This window comes from Agelaius phoeniceus, chromosome 1 (assembly GCF_051311805.1).
Source record: "Agelaius phoeniceus isolate bAgePho1 chromosome 1, bAgePho1.hap1, whole genome shotgun sequence".
Lineage (NCBI taxonomy): Eukaryota > Metazoa > Chordata > Aves > Passeriformes > Icteridae > Agelaius > Agelaius phoeniceus.
In genome coordinates, this window is record NC_135265.1 from 111,681,351 (window position 1) to 111,691,171 (window position 9,821).

The window sequence follows — 9,821 nt, forward strand, 5'->3', positions numbered from 1 at the left end:
TAGGATAACTGAAATAAATAATTTCTTATGAGGTCAGAACATCTACTCTAGTGTGTGAAAGAAGACTTATGCAAACATTAAAGAAAGCAATCCACCAGCTGCTTAACCACAGAGGTGTCCTCAGATGTGTTGTGGAATTTTAAAAAGCCCCAAAAAGTGGAAGGCACTCAGCTACTGGATAGAAGCTGGCAGTTCTGAAATATGGCAAGATCTGTAAATTCCCCGCTGTCCCATTGATTCCTTAGGATTTTAGCTTTTATATTTTTCATATATTTGTAATCCTGCAGTTCTTTAGTGTGGAACTCTAAACTCCATATAGTGTGTTAGCTACTGTCTTCTCATTTTGGTCAGACAAAACAAATTCTCTCTAGGCCTGGGAATCAAGGACACCTCACTGCCTCAGGCCCCAAGAGATGTAAACAAAAGTGACTTGGGGCTGAGCAAACTTGGGGTAAATGACTTCATTACCTGAAGCTGTAATTGGAAAATTAACCCCCAATTTGCAAAAGGACCAAACTTATCAAGGTGTGAAAACTCATGACCTGTCGTCCAATTTTTGGGTGTAGCCCCTGGGGGGTTTCATCTGCCTGAAAAGTACCTGAAGGCCCTTCAATAAATATAAAAGCTTTTTATTCCTTTAGTTTTGTCTGACCTCTGTTTTTAGGTAGTCCCAACAAGACATCACCATATTGAGGTCATGTTTCTTACACATGCCATCCTCCCAGTTGCAGCACTGAGCTCACTGCCAAGTTCAGCAATTGTGTTTTTCCTCAGGAAGACAGACAGCATCTATTTTTGTGAAGTAGCCTGTAACTCTGCACATTTGCCCAGGAAGTGGAGACCACACATTTCTTCTTGCCTCATCTGAAGCCATGGACTCTGCATTTCTGGCTCTCCAGGAGCATGCAGTGCCCTGCTGTGAAGATGGCAGTGAGATAGTCCTGTCCATCCTGCTGAGACACTGAACCATGGGATAAAGGGGATGGAAAGGGAAGAGGAATCAGAATAGGGATCTAATTCTGATCTGCAGACTGAGCCTCTTCCTCAAAGCCAGAGCTAAAAACAAGCAGAGGTCAACAATCAAATGGGCACTGGAGCTTGGGCAGGGTTGTGTTCAGATGAGCAAAACCAGTGAACAAGCCTGTGCCAACTCTAACAGGAACTCATATTGTTAGATTTTGTGTGTCATGTTTTATGCTAGACCTCCTCATTTTTATGGCAGTTTTGATGGTAAAACTTGACTCTGATTCAAGGGGTTTGTGTCTTCTGGTGACAGTGAAATTTGACTGTTAAAATGTGTACCTTGTGAAAGCAGCTACTAAAGGGTATTTCCAAGGTATCTGTCTCAGTGTCTCTTGCAGCTGAAGCAGAATAACTGGATGTGAAAAGCAAATAAACTGCAATACCCAGAGTGCTATAAACTCCAAATAACTGCTCATAAAAATTCTCCTAACATTGCTCCTCAGGTTACATTCATTTTCTCAGTAGTCTTCTTAAAAATATGAGCCATGTACAGTTCCCTAAACATTTACAGCCAGAAAAATAAGTTTCTTTACTCTGTTTTGGTCCAGTTGTCAGTTTTAGATCAGGTCATGTGAAAGGCAAGTAGATATTTCAACAACAATGTGTGTGTAACAATGTATATAGCGGAAATTTTGTATATAATTGAATATAATTAAAATTTGCAATGATAAGTCAAAAAAAACCTTTTCTAATTAGAATTACAAAACTCAGGCAATTCTATATAAGGTTTCCTTTTTTATTGGGAAGCAATGTTAACATAGTGATGGGGGGAAAACATACTGCTCTGGAAGCCTGACTTTCTTGAAGATCTGTATCCTGTCTCAAATTAGCAGATATCTGAGACTGAGATACTGTCTCGTCTCCTAGATGATTTGAAACCTTGTCAAAAAGAAAGACTTTCATAGTGAAATTCTTTTTAGCTCCCAGGGGAGCCCTCTGGCCAGTACCAAAGAGTGTAATATTCCCAGGAGCTATAAAAGCCTAGCCCTACAGAAACTGGCATCCAAAGCTGGTGGACTTGGCACTTCACCTATATCCACAAGAACAAAATGCATTATGGTACATTATGATAAATACATCTTCACATGGTAAGTGAATCTTCTCAAGATTCACTCTGTTGTGAATATGGAAGTCTGTCATATCTTGTGTATTTTATTTGGTACTTGCATTTCACAGCACTGGAAAAATAACTTCAAAATAGTTTATACCAGTCATGATAGTATCTAAATCATAGTATCTAAAGTGCTTTTGCAGTTCTTATTGGGTTCTTGCTTGAAGCTTAGAAGCTGCATGGAGAGTTTTATTTCTAAGCCCTTATTCAGTCATTAGTGATACAAATACAGCTGATATGGCCGTAGATGGCCATAGGAAGTAGAAAGACAGCAGATTTTCTCACACCAGTATTATGTTTGTGCTTACTAAAAACAAAACCAAAAGATGGGGGAAATGAGATCAGTTTATTGTAGCTCCTTGTGAATGATATTACTGCTGATGACCAGGCTCAGAGTTTTGCTCATTTCCTCATTCATCTGAAGTTGATGTTATTTGATTGATGATTTTTGCAATCTATTTGCATCTTTAAAATGCTATGTACGATTTTCCAGAATTGATTTCAAATAGCATCTAGTATATAGGAAATTCCCAAGAGAACAAGAGATTCTAGTAATATATACAACATAATTTACTTATGTTTTCAATTTACTTTTTATGTTAAATATACTTGTTTCATTTTTAGTAAAGAAGTAGAGTGAATTTGAGCTTGTTCTCAGCAGGTACTAGGCAGATCTTGACTTTAGGTGAAACTCTGATGGTTTTTTACCTTTATCTCCTTGATAGCATTTGGTTTTTTGCCAAGGGCGGCCAATGGGAGCAGAAATCCTGCATTTCAGAGACTGGTTTAGAAGTTGTCATTTTCAATTAGTTGCTGTTGACTCATGCAGTGGACATGTCCTCACAAGACCTACCATTTCCTAGATTTTTCTAAAGCTGTGCTTTAGTGCTGGCACACATTTGAATTGGTCATGCCTAATTCATTTATATGCATTATTAAAACAGGAGAGAAGGTGTAAAAAGCTAATAGAAATCAGACCTAAGGCATCCACTAAGAGGGAGTGCAGAGAGGCTTTATTGCAGGTTTTGTTCTCAGATTTTAACTGTGATTTTCCCTGTCTTGACAAAAATTTAATAATTTCAGTTAAAGATTCAGTTCCATTCCCACTCTCTCAAAACCTTATAACATGAACTGTTGTGGGATCTGAGGCTTTGGGTGTCTTTGGGAGACATTTTCCATTGCAAAAGTGACTGAATGGTTTCTATTGAAACAGGTGGATTTTTTTTCAAACACTAGGACCCCAAATCCTCTCAATGTTTTATATGAATGTATTCTTTAAAAATACCATGTATTCAACTTGGACTGTTTTTCCGGGGCAGAATTCATGTTGAGTTTCCATATTTTTCTCATCTCTTGCCATTTTTTTTGAACCTCTGTTTTCATGTTTCCCAGCAGAGATTAAGAACACATCAGATGTCAGGTGATAAAACCCAAGGGAGAGTGTGGTCAGTCTAGTCCAGTCTTTTTTAGTTTTTTCTTGAGCAAGTACATAAAAGCCAGCATTATCTGGACCATTCCATTTGAAAATAACAGGAGGATAACAGCACAGTAATTTTCAAAAATGTCTGCTACATTCACTCAGCTATGTTTTGGTTTTCTGTTTGGTCTATTTTTCTCCCTAAGTCCTCCTCTTCTTAGCATGTAGGTGTAAAAAACACTGTAAAAAAACTGTGACCAAGTTATCAGGGAAGAAGGAGCTTAAATTTGTGAATTCAGTTCTAAAATTACACAAGTGATAAGGATGTTTTTTGAAAAATCACTGAATGGCAAGTAACAGAAAAGAAGCTGTGGATTAAGTAACAGAAGAGGTCTAGAAACAGTTTTATATCATGAAAAATCATAAAAATCTTAACTTGGAATTAATTTTGGCACTTCCAAAATGTTGCAGTGACTTTGGAGCTCTGAGGTTCATTAGTACTCATTATCTCTTGTAGGAAAATATCTCTATCCCAGTCCTGGCTGTGAAACAGAGAGAAGCCTGGGGAGAATTTAGAATAACCCTTCCCACAGTCCACCAAAGGGAAGTAGTTTATCCAGAAAATATGAAGCAAACCCAAATACTTAACATTACTGTCAATGCATCTTAATGCATCCCATGTTTCACAAGCCATTCTTATTTTACTCTTGTGGTTTATAATGGTACCATCACGAAATATGAGATGTTCCTATATTTTTGTATGTTAGGAAAAACTTTGTCACCAAGAGGGTTGCCAAGCATTGGAACAGGCTGCCCAAGGAAGTGGTTGAGTCACCATCCCTGGAGATATTTGAAAGGCATGTGGATGTGGCACTTGGGGACATGGTTTAGTGGTGAGGCTTGGCAGTGCTGGGTTAAAGGCTGGTCTGAATGATCTTTTGCAGCTTAAAGGATTCTATTATTTACATAACCCTGGAGCTGATTCAGTAAAAGTCAGTCTCAGGCAGCTGAGAACTGACCTCTTCCATGCCTTTGATTTGCATTTTTTTGTCTGAATTGTGAAGAGCGAAGTTTTCCTTTGCTAAGATTACCAAATTAGTTTGCAGACTTAAGAAGTGCAGGTGCCTGTCTGATTTTTAGAAGATATCATTTAAGATGTACCTCAGAAATTTTTTATTTAACTCTCACTAGACTTGCACTGCAGGTTTCCTTTGCATTTATCAACAAAATGTTAATGCTTGTCTTTTGCAACCATCTGACACAAGGAGACACTAAATTAAGATCATCATACCATTTGGCATGCTTAGGTATTAAGGAATGGAGTGGAAGTGTTTGTGCTTGAATAATTAATACAATCAAATGGTCTCAGGAAGGGGAAGCAGCAAACTAAACTACCTGACCTTTCTTCATTCATCAGATTTAATTTAACTATTTTTGCATTTCATCTCCCATTTTTGGGCCAGCTTTATGCCTGAAAGGAGTAGGAAAGAATTCTTGTGTGGGGAGTGGTATATTATGCTGTGATTATCGTATCTCATGCAATGCAGATTGGTTTTCCCTCTGAGGTAGTTCAAAAGAAAAATGAATGAGTTCCTTTACTTAGGAAGGGTCAAATGTGTAAACAGTGCCTTTACAAGAAATGTTCCAGGAGCAGAAGTTTGCAGTATTACCTGACTGTAGATCCTGACATTGTTCTGAGAAGAAGCAGCAGTAACCTATCAAGCATTTTCCATTACCAGCTAAAACTTTGATGCCTCTTCTGTAGGAATTTACCATACTCACTGATGCTTCAGCATGCATTGGAGCACAGGCAAAAACTGTGCACCAGTGAACTAGGCTGTTCATGACCTGTAGCACCCAGAATCATCCTTTCAAGTAACTGCAGGTTTTCTTAGACACAGTAAAACATACAAGATATTTACATGTGAGGGGAGGCTCATGATGGTGAGTGGCTGCAAATCAAGTGAACACTGCACAAGGCAGATGGTGAAAACAATGGTTTCACTTTCAATAGTCTATTTATAGAGTGAACTGGAAGGGGAAAGTGAAAGGGAAAATGGGAATGTGTGTCAATGCAGACTGAGTTACTCCAAGGTCCCACAGCAGAGCAGGCAACTTGTCTTCTTGCCCATGACAAGGGAAGTTTTCAAATTCCCACATGGCCTGGAAGATTCTATTTACAGCTCAAATATCTATAGCTCACCTAGGTAGAATGGCTTTTTTCCATTTTTAACTCCTTGAGGGATCACCACAGGAATTGGCCAGCTCCCTTTTTCTCTCAATCAAACAGCAGTCGGAGGCTTTACTTGCTCTGCCTGCGTGGGTGCAGCATGTTAAACCAGCGCTCTTTAAAAAAAAACTTCCGTAAATTCTTTAAAAACCTTCCATAAATTCTTTAAAAACCTTCCACAAATTCTTTAAAAACCTTCCATAAACGTTTCTCAACAGGGAAGCTGCAGTCAGACAGACAATGAAAGCTACGTAAGAACCGATGATGAGGAGAGCTGCTTTCGGACAGACGATGAAGAAAACTCAGCTGCAAACTTCACAGAAGAGTGGAACCAAGAGGTGCAGCGTCTCTTGACAAAAAAATCACATAACTAAGTTCTGAGGACTGTAGCACAGTACTTTTGTTCTAAGAGTTGTAGTTTGTAGATGTGTGTTTTTTGACAACAAGACTTTTGTTTAAAGCTAACTTATATTAGCTACATCTTCTGTAACATGGCTCATTACTGGCAAAGCAAACAGACTGATGCGCGTGCTGCTGTCACACACGGCAGCGCTGTTAATAACTCACGTGAACCCTTTGCACATGATATTGAACCTGTTCAGTTTACAATGACAATACTGTTTATAGTTAGAAATTTGATTTCTGAATACTTTGAGATTTTAGTAGATCGGTTTACTATACACTGTACATTTTTTTTTTCCCACGGGAGAAATAAAAAGCGACAATTATGCATTTAACACTGAACGATGATACTCCTGAGTGTATATATCTAGTAGCCCAAAAAACAAAGAACCAGACTATATTTGCAATTTGTTTGCAAGTCTTTAAATTAAGGCTTATACAAAATGTACTAAAATAAGAATAATATAATTAATAATAATAATAAACTTCTCTAATTTAGGGCTAATGTGTAACTTAGGAATGTTTCTTTCAAAATAATCTAACAAATCAGCCATAGAAGTTAGTGTAAATATTTTTTTTCCAAATAGATATCATATACAAAAGGTGACATTCAAATGATATAGAATCTAGTTTTTAAATCAGCACAGATCTTCTTAAAACTGTGAACTATGTTTTGAAATACTCGTTGCTAAAGCTGTTTATAAACCACAGGTGCCATAAGATCCCTGAACTGACTGATGTTACGTATAATCCTCCATGGTATTGTTTCATTGATGTTTTAGCTTTAGTAAGCATGTGTTCAACAAACCAGCTCTTTCCATCTCTCTGCCCCTCCTCTTCCTCCCCACCCCCTTCCATTATGTTATTTTCGAGGCCTTCAGCTTTAAATGTACAGGCTTAAAGTGCGCTTGCAACTGTTTCCTTTTGATTTCCGAATGTGTACTGCCTTAGCCAGCCACCAGATGTTCTGCATGCCCTCTTGGAAATGTGTGGTGAGACTCTTTCAGAGCTGGATGGAGAAATAGCGCTCAGTGAAAAGCACAAGAAGAGCAGTGGGTTCTTGCGGAAGGACAGGCATACAGTTACAGAATTGGAGTTTCGTCCAGTTTAGTATTTTTCCAGTATCAAGGCATTTCAGGAGAAAGGGGACTGACGTGGCCATTAGGCAGGGTTAGGCAGTGAGGCTGCTGGCTAAAAAGTGTTTGCTCTGCTGTGACCACAAACCTACAGATACTCCTGAGTGGGCATTGACACAAACTAGCATCCACGTGCTCCCCAGAGCACCCTGCTCCAAAACAAAGGTGACACCTCTGTGGCACATGGCACTGCCGTGCAGAGGAACCAGAGCCAGGCCAGGGACAGCTGGAGCAGCAGCAGGGCAGGGACACCAGGAGGTGTTCCATGCTGGCCCTCCTGAGCTGTACACTGTTAGCTCGGGGCCGCCTCTGTGCCAAGGTAACTTTACTGCCCTAATGCAAAACTGGGCTTCCAGTGCCTGGCTGACCTGAAGTGACACTGTCTAACAGCCCTGAAAACAGTGGTGTTTCATACAGATATTTCACACCAGCACAGTTTGCCTACAGCAAGTGATGAGATACCCATCTGAAGCAGGTTAATGTGGCTTGTCTGTCCTTGCTTTCATGGTGACGTGGATGTGTGCTGCCGTGTTTACATGAGATTGCTATGTAGCTCGACCCAGTAAGTCCACTCGTTTGCATGCATTCTCCAGGCTCGTGGCTGTTTCCCTGGGCACTATGTGTTAGGGAATGAGTATCTGTATGAAAGAGCTGCTGCCATGTTTCACTTTCATATCATTTTATTGTGTATGCAGATCTCTTGTCTGTATATCCTTGCATACCTGGGCTTGCTCCCAGACATCCAAATGCATACTAAGGGATCCAGATATCTTCATGTAAGCTTTTCATTTTTGCAATCACCGGTCTTTGCTCCTGGGTATGTGCCATCCTGGCAAGGCAGGCACCATATCCTCCACTGTCCCCTCCTGCAACCTCCTCTCAGGAATGAGTTAGCCTCCACTAGTGCCTAGCACTCCATGTTTTAAGCTACTCCAGTGAACCTGTAGACATTGCTGTCAGCTCAGGATTCCAGGCAAGCATTTCCTGAACAGGGAGAAAACAAGCTAGAACACAGCTATGTGCAATGGCTGATTAGTTCAACCCATGTCATGTTTAACTGTGCCCAAAGTAATAGATCCCTCTCATTACCTTAATGTCTGCGTGCTCATTGTCACCGTGCTTAAAATAGATGCACTAGACTAAATCCATTGCAAGAGCTTTCTGAACTAGGAGTAAGAAATGAAGTTGACTAATCAAGCACCTTTCTTTTAGGCTGGTGTCAACAAGATGATCCCTTAGGAGTTCTGGGTCCCTTATGCCCTGGAGCTCTGATATGAAGCACCTCTTACTTAGCTCTGCAAATGTCTATTTTAAGCATTTTTCCAACCGTTAAGCTGGCTGCATTTTCACCCAGTTGGTCTTTGTCTGTTTGTTGACTATTATTTTGGTTGTGGTTTGCGGTCATTAAAACAAACACAGTTACAGAAGAGGTCCCTGGTATGGCCCTTTTCTTAATTACCAATGGCCCGCCACAGCCGTCAAAGCTCCGGGTGGTTTTGCTGTCACTGGAGGAAAACCAGTGGTTTGGAATCAGGAAACAGGGATGTGAAGATGTATAGGGTCCTTGAATGTCCAAAACGAAGGTGGAGAATGGGTTGTCTGTAAGTAGTAATGTTAACTAAACTGCATAAAAAGGTGTGTGGCCTTTGTTGTGATATAATATGTATTTTCTTATATGCATGAGCCAAATTGTTGCATCATAATTTATCATAAGTGTGTCCGCCTTTACTTTCAGTCGTCACCTTCTCCCATTCTTATTGGTTCTTGGCAATTACTGTAGATAGACCTTGTAAATATTGCAACCTCGGGTTGCTGTAATCACACTGGTTCAATTCAGCAGACGGAGCTGTGAACAGCAAGCACTCCACAGTGTCCTGAAGAGTAAAGGGCATTTTTACCTTTGAACCAAAAAAACAACAAAAAAAAGTACGAAGAGTTACATCTTGAGGCTACTAACTGCAACGCATTTTTAAAACACTGTACTTGACACCACTTGAGACAGATACAGAGACACTAAAAATGTCACGATATTCATTGGTATTGTAACAGAACTGCTATTGTATGGGGTTTTTGTATTGCTGTTAAGTATTGTTTTGTGTGTGTGTGTTGGAACCTACTGGGGACATGTTATATTTTGAAGTGATTAAACTATTTAATTGTGTGTCTATATTTTGGAATGGAATTATTTCTTCATTAAAAAGATTTTTAAAAGGAATTCATGGAGCATCATGTTTGTGGCTTATTTCGGTTTTCAATGTCCTGTTCCATGGAGCCCAAACGGCATTTTTTTTGGTAGGGAAGGAAAGTGTGTCCCTGTGGTGCAGCAAGTAGTCTTTGTCTCCTCCACCATGTCATGACAGAGCTCCCTCCATCACCTTCCACAGCACTATGAACTGAGCAGCACCTGCTTTCAGTGGCCCAAGCAGTTTCTTCATTCTTCCTTTCTTAATTCTCTGTATCTTTAGCAGTTTCACAACCTGAAAATGAAGTTCCCCATCTGTA

General features: G+C 39.8%; 1 protein-coding gene across 17 annotated transcripts in view; it reads left to right on the top strand.

Annotated features, from left to right (window-relative positions):
• The window catches only part of DTNA (dystrobrevin alpha), a 224,385-nt gene extending 214,851 nt beyond the window's left edge, over positions 1-9,534 (top strand). For all 17 annotated transcript variants that reach the window (XM_077185289.1, XM_077185300.1, XM_077185284.1 and 14 more), the window contains one exon: positions 6,000-9,534. The gene's annotated coding sequence lies outside the window, so the exon portion shown is untranslated. The remainder of the gene's footprint in view (positions 1-5,999) is intronic.
• Positions 9,535-9,821: the final 287 nt, after the last annotated feature.